Source organism: Halichoerus grypus, chromosome 4 (assembly GCF_964656455.1).
Source record: "Halichoerus grypus chromosome 4, mHalGry1.hap1.1, whole genome shotgun sequence".
NCBI lineage: Eukaryota > Metazoa > Chordata > Mammalia > Carnivora > Phocidae > Halichoerus > Halichoerus grypus.
The window spans coordinates 80,212,421-80,233,470 of NC_135715.1; positions in this window are offsets into that span (position 1 = coordinate 80,212,421).

Consider the following 21,050-nt stretch of genomic DNA (forward strand, 5'->3'; position numbering starts at 1 on the left):
ACATTAACAGAATGAAGGTCACAAACTATATGATCATCTCAATAGATTCAGAAAAAAAGCATTTGACAAAATTCAACATCCATTTAAGATTTTTAAAAAGCTTCAACAAAGTGGGTGTAGAGGGAACGTGCCTCAATATAATAAAGGCCATATATGACAAACCAAGAGCTAACATCATACTCAAAGGTGAGAATCTTGGTCCACATCCTCACCAACATTTGTTGTTTCCTGTCTTGTTAATTTTAGCCATTCTGACTAGTGTAAGGTGGTATCTCTGTGGTTTTGATTTTCACTTCCCTGATGGCAAGTGATGTGGAGCGTTTTTTATGTGTCTGTTGGCCATTTGTATGTCTTCTTTGGAGAAGTGTCTGTTCATTTCTTCTGCCATCTTAACTGGATTATTTGTTTTTTGGGTGTTGAGTTTGGTAAGTTCATTATAGATCTTGGATACCAGCCTTTTATCTGTAATGTCACTTGCAAATACCTTCTCCCATTCCATGGGTTGCCTTTTAGTTTTGTTGACAGTTTCCTTTGCCATGCAGAAGCTTTTTATCTTGATGAAGTCCCTTTGGAGATGTGTCTTGCAAGAAGTTGCTGTGGCCAATGTCGAAGAGGTTACTGCCTGTGTTCTCTAGGATTTTGATGGTTTCCTGTCTCACATTTAGGTCTTTCACCCATTTTGAGTTTATCTTTGGGTAAGACCTTTCTAAAGAAACTAGAAAAGTCTCAAATATACAAGCTAACCATACACCTAAAGGAGCTGGAAAAAGAACAGCATATAAAGCCTAAACCCAGCCAGAGAAGAGAAATAATAAAGTTTAGAGAGGAAGTCAATTTAATAGAAACCAAAAGAATGCTAGAACTGATCAACAAAATGGGGAGCTGTTCTTTGAAAGCATTAATAAGATTGAGAAACCCCTAGCCAGACCTATGAAAAAGAGAAAGGACCCAAATACATAAAATCACAAATGAAAGAGGAGAGATCACGACCAAAACTAAGGAAATAAAAACAATTTTAAGAACATATTATGAGCAACTATATGCCAACAAATTAGGCAATCTGGAAGAAATGGATGCCATCCTAGAAACTTGTAAACTATCAAAACTGAAACAGGAAGAAAGAGAAAACCTGAACAGACACATAACCAGCAAGGAAATTGAAGCAGCAATTAAAAATCTCCCAACAAACAAGAGTACAGGGCCAGATGGCTTCCCAGGGGAATTCTACCAAACATTTAAAGAAAAATTAATACCTATTCTTCTGACACTGTTTCAAAACATAGAAATGGAAGGAAAACTTCCAGACTCGTTTTATGAGGCCTGCAGTACCTCGATCCCAAAACCAACAGACCCCCGCCAAAAAGGAGACTTACAGACCAATATCTCCGATGAACATGGATGCCAAAATTCTCACCAAGATCCTAGCGGGCTCTCAGCTCAGGGTTGCCATAAACCGTGATCCACAGCACAGTAAGGCCACTGCACTTCCAGCAGGGACCCAACAAGCGGCAGATCCAGGGAGACTCACCTTCCACCCCCAGGAGGAGCGGCACGGGAGCACGCCACAGGGATCTGCTGGGTTTGGAGACTCCACACGGGGTCGGGTGCCAGAGATAGAAACGCGTGGTCACAGGCCGGGTGAGCACGGAGTGTGGCCGGAGACCAGGGAGATGGGAGTGACAGACTGCTTTTCTCTGGGGGTGCGCTGAGGAGCGGGGCCCCGAGTTCTCGGCTCCTCTGCGGCAGAGATTGGGAGGCCGCCATTTTCACTCTCGTCCTCCAAAGCTGTACAGAAAGCTTGCAGGGAACAAAAGCTCCCGAGAGCAAACCCAAGCAGATTACTTAGCCTGGACCAGGCAAGGGCGGGGCAATTCCGCCTCCAGCAAAGACATTTGGGAACCATGGCAACAGGCCCCTCCCCCAGAAGATCAGCAAGAGCAGCCAGCCAAGACCAAGTTTACCGATCCATGAGAATGGCAGAACTCCAGCGCTAGGGGAATACTGCACATAGAATTCATGGCTTTTTTCCTATGATTCTTTAGTCTTTCAAAGTTAATTTTTTTAACTTTCTTTTTTTCTTTTTATATTTTTTTAAATTTTTCTTTTTCCCTTAACCAACATCTTATCAATCCCTTTTTTAAAAATCTTTTTTATTTTTAATTTTTAGAGTCATATTCTATCCCTTCATTGTAGTTAGCCTTATTTTTGGTATATATATAAGTTGTTCTCTCTTTAAAATTTTGGGATACAGTTTCTTCTAACAGACCAAAATATACCCTAAATCTCTAGTGTATGGCTTTGTTCTAGTCTCTTGCCTGATCACATTCTCTCCCTTTTTTTTTATTTCTCTTTTTTCCTTTTTCAACCAACTTCTTATCTTATCAATTTCTTTTATAGAATCTTTTATAATATTCATTTTACAGTCATATTCTATCCCTTCATTGTATTTACCCTTATTTTTGTACATATATTTTTCTTTCTTTAAAATTTTGGGAGGCACTTTCTTCTAACAGACCAAAATATGCCCAAAATCTAGTGTGTGGCACTGATCTATGCATCAGTCTGATCATATTTGATCATATTCTTTTTTTTTTCTTTTTTCTTTCTTTCCCTTTCTTTTCCCCCAGTTTCAGGTCTCTTCTGATTTGTTTAGTGTATATTTTTCTGGGGTCATTTTTACCCTGTTAGCATTTTGTTCTCTCATTCATCTGTTCTCCTCTGGACAAAATGACAAGATGGAAAAACTCACCTCAAAAAGTAGAACAAGAGGCAGTACCGGCTGCCAGGGACCTAATCAATACGGACATTAGTAAGATGTTGGAACTAGAGTTCAGAATGACGATTATAAAGATATTAGCTGGGCTTGAAAAAAGCATGGAAGATACTAGAGAAACGCTCTCTGAAGAAATAAAAGAACTAAAATCTAACCAAGTCGAAATCAAAAAGGCTATTAATGAGGCTCTAACTGCTAGGATAAATGAGGCAGAAGAGAGAATTAGTGATATAGAGGACCAAATGATGGAAAATAAAGAAGCTGAGAAAAAGAGAGATAAACAACTACTGGATCATGAGGGCAGAATTCGAGAGATAAGTGATACCATAAGATGAAACAATATTAGAATAATTGGGATCCCAGAAGAAGAAGAAACAGAGAGAGGGGCAGAAGGTATATTGGAGCAAATTATAGCAGGGAACTTCCCTAATTTGGGAAAGGAAACAGGCATCAAAATCCAGGAGGCACAGAGAATCCCCCTCAAAATCAATAAAAATAGATCAATACCCCAACATCTAATAGTAAAACTTACAAGTCTCAGAGACAAAGAGAAAATCCTGAAAGTGGCTCAGGACAAGAGGTCTGTAACCTACAATGGTAGAAACATTAGATTGGCAACAGACTTATCCACAGAGACTGGCAGGCCAGAAGGACTGGCATGATATATTCAGAGCACTAAACGAGAAAAATATGCAGCCAAGAATACTATATCCGGCTAGGCTGTTATTGAAAATAGAAGGAGAGATAAAAAGCTTCCAGGACAAACAAAAACTAAAAGAATTTGCAAACACAAAACCAGCCCTACAAGAAATATTGAAAGGGGTCCTCTAAGCAAAGAGAGAGCCTAAAAGCAACATAGACCAGAAAGGAACACAGACAATATGCAGTAACAGTCACCTTATAGGCAATACAATGGCACTAAATTCCTATCTTTCAATAGTTATCCTGAATGTAAATGGGCTAAATGCCCCAATCAAAAGACACAGGGTATCAGACTGGATAAAAAAACAAGACCCATCAATATCTTGTCTGCAAGAGACTCATTTTAGACCCAAAGACACCCCCAGATTGAAAGTGAGGGGGTGGAAAACAATTTACCATGCTAATGGACACCAAAAGAAAGCTGGGGTGGCAACCCTTATACCAGACAAATTAGATTTTAAACCAAAGACTGTAATAAGAGATGAGGAAGGACACTATATCCTACTTAAAGGGTCTATCCAACAAGAAGATCTAACAATTGTAAATATCTATGCCCCTAATGTGGGAGCAGGCAATTATATAAGCCAATTAATAACAAAAGCAAAGAAGCACATCTATAACAATACAATAATAGTGGGGGACTTTAACAGCCCCCTCACTGAAATGGACAGATCATCTAAGCAAAAGATCAACAAGGTAATAAAGACTTTAAATGACACACTGGACCAAATGGACTTCACAGATATATTCAGAACATTCCATCCCAAAGCAACAGAATACACATTCTTCTCTAGTGCCCATGGAACATTCTCCAGAATCGATCACATCCTAGGTCACAAATCAGGTCTCAACCAGTACCAAAAGATTGGGATCATTCCCTGCATATTTTCAGACCACAATGCTTTGAAACTAGAACTTAATCACAAGAGGAAAGTCGGAAAGAACTCAAATACATGGAGACTAAAGAGCATCCTACTGAAGAATGAATGGGTCAACCAGGAAATTAAAGAAGAATTTAAAAAATTCATGGAAACAAATGAAAATGAAAACACAACTGTTCAAAAATCTTTGGGATGCAGCAGAGGCGGTCCTAAGAGGAAAGTATATAGCAATACAAGCCTTTCTCAAGAAACAAGAATGGTCTCAAATACACAACCTAACCCTACACCTAAAGGAGCTGGAGAAAGAACAGCAAATAAGGCCTAAACCCAGCAGGAGAAGAGAAATAATAAAGATCAGAGCAGAAATCAATGAAATAGAAACCAAAAGAACAGTAGAACAGATCAACGAAACTAGGAGCTGGTTCTTGGAAAGAATTAACAAGATTGATAAACCCCTGGCCAGACTTATCAAAAAGAAAAGAGAAATGACCCAAATAAATAAAATCATGAATGAAAGAAGAGAGATCACAACCAACACGAAAGAAATACAAACAAGTATAAGAAAATATTATGAGCCACTATATGCCAGCAAATTAGATAATCTGGAAGAAATGGATGCATTCCTAGAGATGTATCAACTACCAAAACTGAACCAGGAAGAAATAGAAAACCTGAACAGACCTATAACCACTAAGGAAATTGAAGCAGTCATCAAAAATCTCCCAACAAACAAAAGCCCAGGGCCAGATGGCTTCCCAGGGGAATTTTACCAAACATGTAAAGAATTAATATCTATTCTTCTGAAACTGTTCCAAAAAATAGAAATGGAAGGAAAACTTCCAAACTCATTTTATGAGGCCAGCATTACCCTAATCCCAAAATCAGACGATGACCCCATCAAAAAGGAGAATTACAGACCAATATCCCTGATGAACATGGATGCAAAAATTCTCACCAAAATACTAGCCAATAGGATCCAACAGTACATTAAAAGGATTATTCACCATGACCAAGTGGGATTTATTCCTGGGCTGCAAGGTTGGTTCAACATCCACAAATCAATCAATGGATACAATACATCAATAAAAGAAAGAACAAGAACCATATGATCCTCTCAATAGATGCAGAAAAAGCATTTGACAAAGTACAGCATCCTTTCTTGATCAAAACTCTTCAGAGTATAGGCATAGAGGGTACATACCTCAATATCATAAAAGCCATCTATGAAAAACCCACAGTGAATATCATTCTCAATGGAGAAAAACTGAAAGCTTTCCCCCTAAGGTCAGGAACACGGCAGGGATGTCCACTATCACCACTGCTATTCAACATAGTATTAGAAGTCCTAGCCACAGCAATCAGACAACAGAAAGAAATAAAAGGCATCCGAATTGGCAAAGAAGAAGTCAAACTCTCACTCTTTGCAGATGACATGATACTCCATGTGGAAAACCCAAAAGACTCTACCCTAAAACTGCTAGAACTCATACAAGAATTCAGTAAAGTGGCAGGGTATAAAATCAATGCACAAAAATCAGTTGCATTCATATACACCAACAACAAGACAGAAGAAAGAGAAATTAAGGAGTCGATCCCATTTATAATTGCACCCAAAACCATAAGATATCTAGGACTAAATCTAACCAAAGAGGCAAAGAATCTGTACTCAGAAAACTGTAAAATACTCATGAAAGAAATGGGGGAAGACACAAAGAAGAACAAATATTGTGAAGATGTCAATGCTACCTAGAGCAATCTACACATTTAATGCAATCCCTATCAAAATACCATCAACTTTTTTCAAAGAAATGGAACAAATAATCCTAAAATTTGTATGGAACCAGAAAAGACCCCGCATAGCCAGAGGAATGTTGAAAAAGAAAAGCAAAGCTGGTGGCATCACAATTCCGGACTTCAAGCTCTATTACAAAGCTGGAATCATCAAGACAGTATGGTACTGGCACAAAAACAGACACATAGATCAATGGAACAGAATAGAAAGCCCAGAAATGGACCCTCAACTCTATGGTCAACTAATCTTCAACAAAGCAGGAAAGAATGTCCAATGGAAAAAGACAGTCTCTTCAACAAATGGTGTTGGGAAAATTGGACAGTCACATGCAGAAGAATGAAACTGGACCATTTCTTTACACCACATACAAAAATAAACTTAAAATGGATGAAAGACCTAAATGTGAGACAGGAGTCCATCAAAATCCTAGAGGAGAACACAGGCAGCAACCTCTTCGACCTCAGCCACAGCAACTTCTTCCTAGAAACATCGCCAAAGGCAAGGGAAGCAAGGCCAAAAATGAACTATTGGGACTTCATCAAGATAAAAAGCTTTTGCACAGCAAAGGAAACAGTCAACAAAACCAAAAGACATCTGACAGAATGGGAGAAAATATTTGCAAATGACATATCAGATAAAGGGCTAGTATCCAAAATCTATAAAGAACTTACCAAACTCAACACCCAAAGAACAAATAATCCAATCAAGAAATGGGCAGAAGACATGAACAGACATTTTTCCAAAGAAGACATCCAAATGGCCAACAGACACATGAGAAAGTGCTCAACATCACTCAGCATCCGGGAAATCCAAATCAAAACCTCAATGAGATAAACCTCACACCAGTCAGTATGGCTAAAATTAACAAGTCAGGAAACGACAGATGTTGGTGAGAATGCAGAGAAAGGGGAACCCTCCTACACTGTTGGTGGGAATGCAAGCTGGTGCAGCCACTCTGGAAAACAGTATGGCAGTTCCTCCAAAAGTTGAAAATAGAGCTACCCTATGACCCAGCAATTGCATTACTGGGTATTTACCCCAAAGATACAGATGTAGTGAAAAGAAGGGGCACGTGCACCCCAATGTTTATAGCAGCAATGTCCACAATAGCCAAACTATGGAAAGAGCCAAGATGTCCACCAACAGTGAATGGATAAAGAAGATGTGGTATATATATACAATGGAATATTATGCAGCCATCAAAAAAACTGAAATCTTGCCATTTGCAACAACGTGGATGGAACTAGAGGGTATTATGCTAAGCGAAATAAGTCAGAGAAAGACATGTATCATATGATCTCACTGATATGAGGAATTCTTAATCTCAGGAAACAAACTGAGGGTTGCTGGAGTGGTGGGGGGGAAGGCACGGGGTGGCTGGGTGATAGACATTGGGGAGGGTATGTGCTATGGTGAGTGCTGTGAATTGTGTAAGACTGATGAATCACAGACCTCTACCTCTGAAACAAATAATACATTATATGTTAAAAAAAAAAAAAGATAGTAGGAAGGGAATGAAGGGGGGGGAATCAGAAGGGGAGACGAATCATGAGAGACTATGGACTCTGAGAAACAAACTGAGGGTTCTAGAGGGGAGGGGGGTGGGGAGATGGGTTAGCCCGGTGATGGGTATTAAGGAGGGCATGTATTGAATGGAGCACTGGGTGTTATATGCAAACAATGAATCATGGAACACTACATCAAAAACTAATGATGTAATGTATGGTGATTAACATAACATAATAAAATAAAATTTAAAAAAAACTCTCCACAGTGTAGGGATAGAGGGAACATACCTCAGTATCATAAAAGTGATCTATGAAAGGCCCACAGTGAATATCATTCTCAATGGGGAAAAGCTCTCAGTTCCTAAGGTCAGGAACATGACAGGAATGCCCACTCTCACTACTGTTGTTCAATATAGTACTAGAAGTTCTAGCCTCAGTAATCAGACAACAAAAAGAAATAAAAGGCAACCAAATTGGCAAGGAAGAAGTCAAACTCTTCCTCTTCACAGATGATATGATACTCCATGTGGAAAACCCAAAAGACTCCACCTCAAAATTGCTAGAACTCATATAGGAATTCAGCAACGTGTCAGGTTATAAAATCAATGCACAGAAACCAGTTGCATTTCTATACACTAACATTGAGACAGAAGAAAGAGAAATTAGGGAATTGATCTCATTTACAATTACAGCAAAAACCATAAGATACTTAGGAATAAACCTAACCAAAGAGGTAATGATCTATACTCTAAAAACTACAGAAACTTATGAAAGAAATTGAGGAAGACACAAAGAAATGGAAAAATAATCCATGGTCATGGATTGGAAAAACAAACATTGTTAAAATGTCTATGCTGCCTAGAGGAATCTACACATTCAGTGCAATCCCTATCAAAATACCATCAACATTTTTCACAGAGCTGATACAAATAATCCTAAAATTTGTACGGAACCAGAAAAGACCTGGAATAGTCAGAGGAATGTTGAAAAAGAAAACCAAAGCTGGTGGCAACACAATGCTGGACTTCAAGTATATTACAATGCTGTAATCATCAAGACAATACAGTACTGGCACAAGGACCTATACTCCAAAAACTACAGAACACTGATGAAGTAATTGAGGAAGACACAAAGAGATGGAAAAACATTCCATGGTCATGAATTGGAAAAATAAACATTGTTAAAATGTCTATGCTGCCCAGAGGAATCTACAAATTCAATGCAATCCCTATCAAAATACCATTGACATTTTTCACAGAGCTGGAACAAACAATCCTAAAATTTGTATGGAACAAAAAAAGACCCTGAATCACCAGGGGAATGTTGAAAAAGAAAACCAAACCTGGTGGCATCACATTGCCTGACTTCAAGCTATATCACAAAGCCATGATCATCAAGATAGCATGGTACTGGCACAAAAACTGACACTTAGGTCAATGGAACAGAATAGAGAGCCCAGAGATGGACCTTCAACTCTATGGTCAACTAATCTTTGACAAAGCAGGAAAGAATATCCAAGGGAAAAAAGACAGTCTCTTCAGCAAATGGTGTTGGGAAAATTGGACAGCCACATGCAGAGGCATGGACCATTCTCTTACACCCTACACAAAAATAAACTTAAAATGGATGAAAGACCTAAATGTGAGACAGGAATCCATTGAAATCCCAGAGAAGAACACAGGCAGCAACCTCTTAAACCTCAGCTGCAAGAACTTCTTGCTAGACACATCTCCAAAGACAAGGGAAACAAAAGCAAAAATGAACTATTGGGACTTCATCAAGATAAAAATCTGCACAGCAAAGGAAAGAAAACTAAAAGGCAGCCTACATATGGGAGAAGATATTTGCAACTGTCTTATCAGAAAAAGGGGTAGTATTCAAGATCTATAAAGAACTTCTCAAACTCAACACCCAAAAAACAAATAATCCAGTCAGGAAATGGGCAGAAGACATGAACAGACATTTCTCCAAAGACATAAAAATGACCAACAGAAACATGATGAAAAAATGCTCCACATCACTTGCCATCAGGAAAATACAAATCAAAACCACAGTGAGATACCACTTCACACCGTCAGAATGGCTAACATTGACAAGTCAGGAACAAAAAATGTGGGCAAGGGGGCACCTGGGTGGCTTGGTCAGTTGGGCTTCTGTCTTCGGTTCCGGTCACGGTCCCAGGGTCCTGGGATCGAGTCCTGCGTCAGGCTCCCTGCTCAACCAGGAACCTGCTTCTCCCTCTGCCTGCCACTCCTCCTGCTTATACTCTCTCTCTCTGCTTCTCCCTCTCCTCCCAGCTCAGTGCTCTCTCTACTATCTTTCTTTCTCTCTCTCTCTCAAATAAATAATTTTTAAAAATGAGGGCAAGGATGTGGAGAAAGGGGAACCTCTTAACTGCTGGTGGGAATGCAAGCTGGTATAGCCACTCTGGAAAACAGTATGGAGGTTCCTCAAAATGTTAAAACTAGATCTACACTATGACCCAGCAATTTCACTACCAGGTATTTACTCCAAAAATACAAATGTAGGGATCCAAAGGGGCACCTGCATCCCAGTGTTTATAGCAGCAATGTCCACAATAGCCAAACTGTGGAAAGGACAAGATTTCCATTGACAGATGAATGGATAAAGAAGATATGGTATATATATATGCAATGGAATATTTCTCAGCCATCACAAAGGATGAATACCTACCATTAGCATCGACATGGATGGAACTAGAGGGTAATATGCTAAGTGAAATAAGTCAATCAGAGAAACACAATTATTATATGGTTTCACTCATATGTGGAACATAAGGAATAGTGCAGAGGACAATAGGTGTGTGGGGGGGATTGAATGGGAAGAAATCAGAGAGAGAGAGACAAACCATATGAGACTCTTGACTCCGGGAAACAAACTGAGGGTTGCAGAAAGGAAAGTGGGTGGGGGGGATGGGGTAATTGGGTGACAGGAATTTAAGAGGCACGTGATACGATGAATACTTGGTGATCTACTCAACTAATGAATAATTGAACACTATATCAAAAAGTAATGATGTACTATACTATACTTTGGCTAATTGAATTTAATTTAAAAAAGCTAAAAAAACACACAAAGAAACAAGCAAAACAAAACAGAACAAAATCAACAACAACAACAAAAAAGAAAACAGAAGAAAATACTAGATCCTGGGTGTGTTTTGGTCTGCTTGTTAAAAGAAACTAGATCCCCAAATCAGAAATAAAAACTTATATATATATATATAAGAATTTTGGGGGCGCCTGGGTGGCTCAGTCGGTTAAGTGTCTGCCTTCAGCTCAGGTCATGATCCCAGGGTCCTGGGATCGAGCCCCACATCGGGCTCCCTGCTCAGCCGTGAGTCTGCTTCTCCCTCTCCCTCTGCCCTTCCCCCTGCTCATGCTCTCTCTCTCTCTCTCTCTCTCGCCCTCTCTATAAAATAAATAAATAAAATTCTCAAAACAAAAAAAAAGAATTTTTAAAAATTGAGAAAATAAGAAAATAGTTGAAAGAAATAATACTGAAAGACTAAAGAATAAAAAGACAATGAATGCAATATATTGTTTTCCCCAAGAGCTGAACTCTGCTGTCCTCTATGATCAGTAAACTTGATGGTAACCAGTTGTTTGCATTGGTCTCCTGGGGGAGGGGCCCCCCTCCCCCCCTCCCCTGATTCGCAGGTGTACTTGCTCTTTTGCAAATGTGCCTCCCTTCCGCAGAGGCAGGGCTCAGTGTAAGTAGCTCCTGATTCCACTAAGTGGCACTGTTTTGCTTCCTGAAGGCTTTTAGTGCGGATGGGTGGGATGAATATGGTGGCCCTCTGCTCTCCGGAGCTGAAAGTTAGCTCCCCGCAACTCTTCAGTGAGCCCTTACAGAAAAGCAGTCAATCACTCTTGTCTCCATGGTTTCAGAACTCTGCGTTCACCTGGACTGTGACCGAGCATTTTTATTTCAGGCCCAGAGCTGAGTTTCAAAACTCCAAATTTTACACATTCCCGAGTCTGGGACCTGTGCTGTTCCTCCCAGGGGAGGGACGGTGGTCCCTTATGCTTTGGCTTTTGCTGGACCCCTCCCAGGAAAGTGGTCACACAACTGAGCAGCAGTTCACAGTTTATGGCAACATAGAGCAGTTAGCTGGCACCTAGACTTACTGTTTTTTTTTAATTTAATTTAATTTTATTTTATTATGTTATGTTAGTCACCGATACACTACATCATTAGTTTTTTTTTTTTTAAAGATTTTATTTATTTATTTGACAGAGACCTAGAGAGCGAGCACAGATAGGCAGAGCGGCAGGCAGAGGGAGAGGGAGAAGCAGGCTTCCCACCGAGCAGGGACCCCACTGCGGGGCTCGATCCCAGGACCCTGGGATCATGACCCGAGCCGAAGGCAGACACCCAACTGACTGAGCCACCCAGGCGCCCCTACATCATTAGTTTTTGATGTAGTGATCCATGATTCATTGTTTTCGTATAACACCCAGTGCTCCATGCAGTAAGTGCCCTCCTTAATACCCATCACCAGGCTAACCCATCCCCCCACCCCCCTCCCCTCTAGAACCCTCAGTTTGTTTCTCAGAGTCCATAGTCTCTCATGGTTCATCTCCCCCTCCGATTTCCCCCCCTTCATTTTTCCCTTCCTTCTCCTAATGTCCTCCATGCTGTTCCTTATGTTCCACAAATAAGTGAAACCACATGATAATTGACTTTCTCTCCTTGACTTATTTCACTTAGCATAATCCCCTCCAGTTCTCAGCTGATTTCCCTGCTTCACCTATGCCTGGGAATTCTGTCATACTCAGACACCATCCATTCTTCTTGCAACCCCGAGGATCTGACCATGCTGTCATTCCAGGGATTCTACCCCACTTCGCCACCTGAGCACCTTTAAGCTAGGGACATATCCCACTGTAGCAGGCTTCTAAAAGTTCTGATTTTGTGCTCCACTGCCTATAATATTTTGCAGTCGCCTCCTTAAGCAAGCTCCTTCCCCTGTGCTATAGCCTCAGATATGTCACCCCGGATGTGCACCTCCTACCTGGTGTGTCTGTTCCTGATGAAGTCTGCTTTGAGAACTCTTTCAAAAAGTGGTCACTTTTCTACTTGTAGAATTGCATTTCTTTTCTCAGATCTCCAGTTGATTTCTCAGGTGTTCAGAATGATTTGAGAACTAGCTGGATTTGAGGGCCCAGACAAACGTAGGGTCCCCTACTCCTCCGCCATCTGCCATCTAAACTCCTCCTCCAGTAATTATTTCTTAATTTTTCTTAGGTATAAAGCAGATGTGCTCTGGATTCTGGGGCAGCTGCAACCAAGCTTGGATCTTGTGATTGTCATCAGCACTTATACCATTTGCTAAATTATCTCAGGACTGCTGTTTTGATCCAGGAGGTTAATTCCTAAGAATATTTATCTCCTACCCACTATTTCATTTTGCCTAAGTGACTTTTTAAGGAAAAAAAAAAATCTTTCATTTTTGTGCCTAAGTTTTGCTAGCCTCTAGTCTCTAACCCCTGCTATTCCTGGTTAGTGTCAGTTGCTGAGAGTCCCGTGGGAGCCGGAGGGCCGGCGCCTGCTCAGTGCGGCTCCTAGCCACTTGCAGCCTTGCTGACTCAGCTCTGGGATAAGAGGCAAAGCCACGAAGAGGCTGAGTCCTGGAAGTACCTCTGCTGATAGGAGTGCCATCTAAACTTAGTTTATTAAACAGAATAAATGTTTCAAGCAAAGATGTAGTTCTTCTACTCCCTTGTATTCCCTACTATGGTGTGTCTGTTCCTGAGGGTGATGAGTTGATTACAGAGACACTAATGAAAAGTTTTTTATTTTAATAGTTTTATATTAATTTTAATATGCATTAAAATGTAACTAGCAAAATATTACTATTATTTAAGATGCAACCAAGTAAGGAGTGCCTGGGTGGCTCAGTTGGTTAAGTGGCTGACTTGATTTCTGCTCAGGTCATGATCTCAGGGTCATGGGATTGAGCCCTGTGTCGGGCTCTGTGCTGGACATGGAGTCTGCTTGAGATTCTTTCTCTCCCTCTCTCTTTGTCCCTCCCCCCACCCATTCTCTCTCTCTCTTTCTCTAAAATAAATAAATAAATCGTTAAAGAACAGATGCAACCAAGTAAAAAGAATGATTAGATTTAAAGTCAATTCTGAGAAAATTATTAAGAAAAACAGAATAAAAAATAGCTAGCCATGACAAATATCATGAAGTTGTACACCAGTGACCGATGCTGGGAAGTGTGGCTGGGTGGAGGGAGGTCCTTTGCAACATTTGCACAGGCCAGTAGATTGGACAACACACAATGAACAGGTGCACCTCTGCTTCTACCCCTCTCTAGCTTTCTACACTTTATCTCCTGATTTGTTTAATGTTTATCATTAGAAGAGTCAGCCTGCAGTTATCTCTCTCTGACCAGGAAGAGGCTGTTTGCATGAGGTAATTTGCATGCATATTTTTCCATTTGCTTTACTTCGTTCAGTATTATATCAGAAGCATTTTCCATGTTGCATATCATTTTCATTTTTAAGGGTTGGTTGTTTCCATTTTTAAAAAAATGAATACCTTTGGATACATAGGTCTTGTCTTCTATTAACTTTTAGTTATTTGAATTTATTCTCCAATAAATTCATATGAGTGGGATAAATGGGTCAAAGCATATAAATTTTCATCACTTCTTATCTGTGCACAGCCACTAAGCTTGAGGCCTTTTAGCCCATAAAAAAATAATGGTTGCCTTTTTTCTTAATATGCAAAGAACTTTTTCAGAGCAATGGATGAAAAACCCAGTGGCAAAATGACAAAGGATATGAATGTTATCTCAGAGAAAAACACACGTGGCCATAAGCATGTGATAAATGTTCAACCTCAGTGACAATTAAAAATTTATAAATTCAAGCAAAAAAAGATACCTATCTTATAAGCAAAGTCTGAAAAGTTTGATAACACTCCCCAGAGGTAAGGTTGAGGGGAAAAGCCACTTTCATTTTATCTTTGCAGACACATCGATTGACAAGGTTTTAGGAGAGGATAATTTGGCAATCCCTGCCAAATTTTAAATGTATATGCCTGCTGCCCCAGCCATGCTCCTTCTAAGACTAGATCTTGCAGACTTACTTACACAGTATACAAGATAAATTGTATTCACATCCATGAAGTTTTTAATAGTGAGAACTGGAAAGATTTTAAGTCTCCGCCCACGAGAGACCTGGTAGAACAGATGATGATACATTTATGTTGGAGTACTACTGCTGACGGGGGCTGGGGGGGGAGGAAGTCTGCTGACTCCGGCACCCGGGGTGAGCAGCTGGCTCATAATGTGAGCATGGTTGAATCCATTTGTGTCAACACTGGGACACAGCTATGATCGTTCACTTAATATCCTTTATACTATCTGAATTTTGTACAAAAAAACATGTTTCTTTTGGAATATAAAACATTAACACATATATTTTTAAAGTGTATTCAGAAAAAGCCACTCAGAAAATTACTGATGAAGGGGCCACAGTATTTTCTTTCTCATCAAAACTTGCCAGTGAGCATGTTCTTTTTCTCCCAGTGAGTTCTCTAGTGATCAAAATGTTGGTTTAGGTATTAGAAAATTATCATTTTGCTGCTTTCAGTGAATAAGTCACTTGGCTTCTCCATGTTGTGCTCGGAGTTGGGTGGGAAATAAAAAATCTTATCATTTATGCATGAGAAAAATGGAAGCACAAAGAGTACAAATGGCTGCCAGAGGGCGCAGTGGATGAAGTCAGGAGAATGCAGGCCATTGCTGGGCCCAGGGCTCCTCCACCCTTTTCTCTCTGCTGCAGGAAAACAGGACTCATGCTCTAAGCCCAACTCGACCTGCACACTAGCCACATAGCTCTGGCCACTGTCTATAGAGATTAGATGCAAGTCCACAAAGGTTAGCTGCAAACATGGCTGTGCCTCGGGTCCTGGGACCCACTGCTACACCTATGACCTCCAGAGCAGCACTGGCTGGCCAGTAGCACTTCCTGCCATGGTGGAACTGGGAAGGTTCTGGATCTGTGTTTAACAGGCTGCCACAAACCATGGGTGCTTATTGAGCATTTGAAATGTGACTGGTGCAACAGAGGGACTGGATTTTTAATTTTACCGACTTTTAATAAACACAACTTCAAATAGCCACACATAATTAATGGCTACTATATTGGACAGGTGAAGCTCTAGAAGTAGAAAACTTAGTGCAGTCTGCTTTGAGAACTCTGACAAATCTGAGCATACCATGTAGGATTGCGGCTTGCTGGACCAAGTTAATTACTTCTCGGGGAACTTTGTGTGCAATACAAGAAGGAAGAACAGAAAACAAAGAAATAGGGGTGCCTGGGTGGCTCAGCCGCTAAGCGTCTGCCTTCGGCTCAGGTCATGTTCCCAGGGTCCTGGGATCGAGCCCCACATCGGGCTCCCTGCTCGGCGGGAAGCCTGCTTCTCCCTCTCCCACTCCCCCTGCTTGTGTTCCTGCTCTCGCTAACTCTCTCTCTGTCAAATAAATAAATAAAATCTTTAAAAAAAAAAAGAAAAGAAAACAAAGAAATAGGAGAAACAGGAAAGAGGAATGAGAAGGTGCCTGTTTTTGAAGTATGGCAAAATGATAGGGCCTCCAGGGTTTGCGGCTGTATCTGAATGGTCATGGTCAGTGCCCAAGGCCTGCAGGAAGTCAGGCTGTGCAGTCACCAGAAAGGATCTTTGTTGCCTCTCAGCATGACCATCAGTACCTGTAAGAACTGGAGTGCATTTCTCTTCTTTGCAACGGATCAGCCTATCCAACACTCTCTGGCACTTAGATATGCAACTGAAAACGTTATTGGATAGTTTGGTAAAAAGGGTCATCACCTGCTGAATGATGGCTTATAAATCTGGATGTGCATGGAATGAATTTTTACAAAATGGAGCATGAGTTAATTTCTCCATGATCCAGTCTATTGTCAAGTTGGGATGTTTGTAATAACAATGATCGGGGTGGTAGAGGAATGACCCACGCTGCCAGTCAGCTCTTCTCTCTGGGGTTCCTGTCCCATCTGTGGAATGCCTCAGTAGTGCCCCAAATGAGCAATGAATGGGACCCTTTTCAAGGCAAGTACTCTTGCAAACACCTGAGAATTCATCTACGGACCCCATTTGAGATTAACCTTTTCCAATTTATTGGAGAGTTAAAATTGTAAGCCAATTTCGGTTTGCATACTTTTTTAACCTTTAAAAAAATCATCCATTCTTTTTTCATTTGTTTCATTTGGCCACATGTGTAACTTACAAATATAGTCATAAAACAGATATTGAGATAGGCATTTTCTATCTCATGGGTATATCATATTCTTCTATATTTTCTAATGTACCTTCATAGTTTTTAAATGTTCAGTGTTTTAATCCCTGTGAAATTTATATTTGTTAATGGTGGAAAAAAGAGCTGCCAAATTATTTTTTATGCATTTGTAATAAGTTCTCTACACAGCTCTCTATTCCTCTTTTTCCCACCCATTTAAGACATTTCCTTCAACATTTACCATATGAGCCGTACATGGGCTGTACATGGGCTTTTTCTGGATCTAAGGTTTTTTGTCCATTGTTCCGTCTATCTCTGCCATTTTAATTGCTATAGTTCTCAATTCTCTTTTTAGCTCTCTCTTTAGCTTTCAATTCTTTTTAGCTATCATTGTACTTTTCCTCTCCTAGATGAATAGAATCAGTTTGTCAAGTTTAATTTTAAACTTGGTTATGTAGTATTTTTTAAGCCTACAAAAAAAAAAAAAACCCCATTATAGTAGGAAGTTAGAAGTTACCCTTTATGAATCTTTCCTCCTGTCTGCCCATACCAACCACCATTTCCACGTGGCCTCCCTCTGAGGGTAACACATCACAAGTCACTGGCAGAGAAAACACTCCTCACAGAGCACATTCTGTCTGCTCATTCCAGGAGCCTTCCTCCCTCTCATCTCGAGTTTTCTTCATAGAACTTATTCACACCAAATAATATGTGGACACTATTTATGTATATTTTTTGATTTATTATTATCTGTCTCCTCTTGCTGTAATGAAAACTTAGTTAAAAAGAGCAGAGACTTCATTTTTGTTATTCTCTGCTCCATCCCCAAGGCACCTCAATATTTGTAGAATGAATGAATGAATTTGAAGTGATGGTGTCTGGGATGTGAAATTCGCCGCCACATTTGAATGCCATTCTTGGTAGTTAGGGCTGACCTCCTCCATGTGGGAGACCCTCAGAAGGTGTTCTCTATTGTGGAGCAACAACTTTCTCCACATGGAGAAAGACCTTTCTTGGTCAGCAACACATCATTTCATTTCATTTGATCTCACCAATTCTAGAAGGAAGACAAAGCAGATTCAAATGCTGGTGGGAATGCAAATTGGTACAACCTTTTGGGAAAGCAGTTTTGTACAACATGTAGTCTTAATCATGTTCCTCCAGAGATCACCAGGACACATTCATTTCACTCAGTAAGAGAGTATTAAAAAGAACTTAAGATAGGATTAGGACTTATGTTGGATGACTTATGTTGGAGGAAGGGCCCAAGGCCTTGCTCTGGATGCTGTCAGGAATTGGGGACATTGTGATCGGACATCTTTATCCAGAAGGCAGGAGGAAAGAATTAAGGCTAAAGCTGTGACTGGCAAAGCCGCAGGCGTTGCTCAGAGTAGCCAGTACAGGGCTGTTTGGTCTTTGTAACCTGGACAACGTGTGTGCTCGGTCTGTGCCCAGTCACGAACTTGGAGGGGACTTGTTCTTGTCTTGCTCAATCCTGGTCCCAGAGTAGCCTTGCCTGAAAGTTATTTTCTGTGACATTGCTACTGTCCCACAGGAGGACAGAAGGGCCTGGCTGTGATGCCAGGCCAGCTCCTGCACATCCTGGCTGCTGTGGTCTTTCTTGCTGCCTTTTAACCTAAGGAGCACTTTCGGGGATCAATCATAGGCAAAGACACACATGCAAGTGAAAATATATGTACATCTCAGCATTATTATTAACAGAGAAAATACCCCCTAAACACAGGCATGGTAAAGAAGTTCTATAAAGCAAATCCATGCACGAGCCATGCTGAGCAGGGCAGAGTGCAGATAAGGATTGTAGTGCTCAGCTATGAGTGGCCACCATCAGATGAAGCGTGATGCTGCCCTCATAGTGATGTCTACAAAGACTTCAATGGCCTGGGGACATTTCAAAGATAATGTCAAATAGAGAAACAAGGCACAAAACTTTAAGTATAAATATATAAATATATATAGCATATCAATGATGTAAAAGGAAATTATTTATTCATTTAATAAATACTTTTTGAGTACTGACTCGCTAGGGGAGGAACCCACTCCTGCTCCCTATTTTTTCTGTGACTCATGGTCATGTTAAAGGAAGATGGCATACACTGCCCTTAGAGAGAGCTTGGCTAAGCTCCTGGACCAGGCTTCACAAGGTTACCACCAGCTGCCCAGGTACAGAAACTGGATTTTTTCCCCCAGATACTCAAAATTGATCAGGCTTCTAAGGACCAAATAATGACAATAAACTCATAAGTCAATAATTACCAAGATGGCTTGTGTACTTTATAATCCCACTTTCTTTAATGCCAGTGGGAGCAGATTTTTCCAGTGAGAAGAGACCTTAGTGATACCTCAGGAACTTTCTGGTCCCAAAACACCTAATGCAGCCTTGAAAGAGACCTGGCTGAACCTGGAGCTGGAGTCCGGTCAGGAGTGTCTTAGAGGAGAGCTACCCAGGCCTCAGTGGGAGAAAGACCAAGGCCCCTGGATGAGCTCCCAATTGATCCACTTTGGGGGGGCCCAAACAGGCATGTCATTTCAGGTAAAGCATTTTGTATTTCATTTCTACTGTATAAAAAAATTATCCCCAAACTTAAAAGCTTAGACAATAACACTTCTTACTTCAATTTCCCCGGGTCGAGAATCTAGGTATAGTTTTGCTGGGTTCTCCAGGGCAAAGTGGCTCAGGGTGGCTCAGGTTGCAGCACAACCCTGGGTCTGTGTCCATGCATCATCTACAATGAATAGTTTATATTTTGCATGCTTATTTCCAGGAGGACCTAGACACATAAGCACAGGAGTTTCACAGCTAGTTTTTAAAGTCTGGGTATTCAAATAACTCCTGACCGGGCCACCCAACTTAATCTGATCTGGCCATACAGATGGCAGGTTAGTGCCCTAGCCACAATCTGTCCAGTGGGGTCAGTGGGAGTGGGCTGAAGTGTGGCCTCCACTCCAGTGCCCTGCTCAGTGTCCCGCTCCTCCCACACCTCCCTGGGACACTAGAGCACCTTGCTCCTGGAGTGTGCCTAGTGCTTGATACCTTATATCTTTTAATGCCAACAACCCTGTTTTACAGACCAGAGACTAGACTGGGGGCAGCAGCTGAGCACGGTGCCCGACTCTTGCAGTTCCAAGGGGCTGATGGCCCCTCATCGCCATGCACCATCCCCTGGTGCCTCTTGCTCTTCCTTTCATGCATTTGAAGCATCGCCCCTGTGGGTGTGAGTATGGGAATGAGGCCTAGGGTAGCCAAAGGCCCTGAAGCATACTCTCTGGAATCAGAAACAAGGCTGGTGGCTCTAACACTCAAAGCCTCCCTGCCCCTGCTTTGCTCTCCCTATGGCTCTGGCTCCCTCAGCTAGGGCCCGGGTGCAACCCGACTGAGGATTTGGCAAGAGGCCACACAAGATGTGCACTTACCTTCTTCTCATGGGCACTTACATTTTTCCTGGTCGTCCTCAGAACTCACAGGAATTGCAGGGTATGAATAAGACATAAGGGATCAGCCGGTCCTGCTAGAGTCCGAGGTCCACTTTGCAATGCCTCCGACTTTTGCTACCCTGAGGAACAAAGATACTCTGCAACGAATACATTCCATTTGCATAGTGTCAGCTGCCAAGGACTCAACTCTTTAACCTGTTGCCAACAAGCGATCGTTCCTGAGCAAGTCATCCATGTCTTTTTTCACGTCTGCATTTGCACCTCCATTTCTCTTGCCTTCATCCTCATTCACATCCACATATGCCTGGCTCCTAAATGTCACCTCTCTCTGCCTCCTTCTCACCCTTTCCCCTCTTCCAAAGATATGGTGCTTTCTAGTTCCAACAGGCCATGATTTTTTTCTCTGTCCCTCACCCAAACCCCGCATCCTCCATTCCACATTAGAACTAAAAATACCTACTCATCTTAGAACCACAGAACTCAATTGCTTAATGAGGGTCTCTTTGAAAAACTGAAAGTGTCAAGAAACAGGATTTGGAAAAACGCAGAAATAGCTGATGTTGGAAAAATTGTGTGTGCGTGTGTATGCGTGTATGGGAACATGGGAGGAAAGGAGCCAAAAACCTGTAAGGAATGGCTATGAAGCGTA